Source organism: Belonocnema kinseyi, chromosome 4, assembly GCF_010883055.1.
Source record: "Belonocnema kinseyi isolate 2016_QV_RU_SX_M_011 chromosome 4, B_treatae_v1, whole genome shotgun sequence".
Lineage (NCBI taxonomy): Eukaryota > Metazoa > Arthropoda > Insecta > Hymenoptera > Cynipidae > Belonocnema > Belonocnema kinseyi.
In genome coordinates, this window is record NC_046660.1 from 38313030 (window position 1) to 38314441 (window position 1412).

Sequence of the window (1412 nt, forward strand, 5' to 3'; positions counted from 1 at the left end):
CAAATAAATTATTTTTCAACGAAATCATGAAGTTTAAAAAAGACCATTGAATGTTCAACAAAATACATGAATTTTTTATTATTAATGTTTGAAATGTAGATCTTAATTATAAATATTGTTTAAAGAATTAAAAATTTTCAAATAAATTATTTTTCAACCAAAAACATGAAGTTTTAAAACAATAATTAAATGTTCAACAAAAACATGAATTTTTTATTATTAATGTTTGAAATGTCGATTTTAATTATAAATATTGTTTAGAAAATTTCAAATTTTAAAATAAATTAATTTCCAACCAAAAACATGAAGTTTTAAAAAAACCATTAAATGTTCAACATAATACATGGATTTTTTATTAATAATGTTTAAAATGTAGATCTTATTTATATATATTGTTTAGAGAATTTCAAATTTTCAAATAAATTATTATTAAAATAATATTATGAATTTTTTATTATTAATGTTTGAATTGTAGATCTTCATTGTAAATATTGTTTAAAGAATTCCAAATTTTTAAATAAATTTTGTTTCAACCAAAAACATGAAGTTTTAAAAAAACCTTTAAATGTTCAAAAAAATACATGAATTTTTTATTATTATTGTTTGAATTGTAGATCTTAATTATAAATATTGTTTAATGTATTTCAAATTTTTAGATAAATTATTCTTCAACCAAAAACATGAAGTTAAAAAAAACTATTAAATTTTCAACAAAATACATGAATTTTTTATTGTTAATGTTTAAAATGTAGTTCTTAATTATAAATATTGTTTATAGATTTTCAAATTTTCAAATAAATTATTATTAAAATAATATTATGAATTTTTATTATTAATTTTTGAATTGTAGATCTTCATTGTAAATATTGTTTAAAGAATTTCAAATTTTCAAATAAATTATGTTTCAACCAAAAACATGATGTTTTAAAAAAACCATTAAATGTTCAACAAAATACATGAATTTTTTATTAATAATGTTTGAAATGTAGATCTTAATTATATATATATTGTTTAGAGGATTTCAAATTTTCAAATAAATTATTATTAAAATAATATTATGAATTTTTTATTAATAATGTTCAAATTGTAGATCTTAATTATAAATATTGTTTAAAGAATTTCAAATTTTGATATAAATTATTTTTCAATGAAATCATGAAGTTTAAAAAAAACCATTAAATGTTCCAAAAAATACATGAATTTTTTATTATTAATGTTTGAAATGTAGATCTTAATTATATATATTGTTTAAATAATTTCAAATTTTCAAAGAAATTATTATTAAAATAATATTATGAATTATTTATTACTAATGTTTGAAATGTAGATCTTAATTTTAAATATTGTTTGAAGAATTTCAAATTTTCAAATCAATTATTTTTCAAACAAAAACATGAAGTTTGAAAACAACA

The 1412-nt window shown here is 14.9% G+C and overlaps 1 protein-coding gene across 1 annotated transcript in view; it reads right to left on the reverse strand.

Moving 5' to 3' along the window:
* Positions 1–1412, reverse strand: part of LOC117171260 (tetratricopeptide repeat protein 21B-like) — a 38672-nt gene that overhangs the window by 20045 nt on the left and 17215 nt on the right. The window lies entirely within an intron of this gene.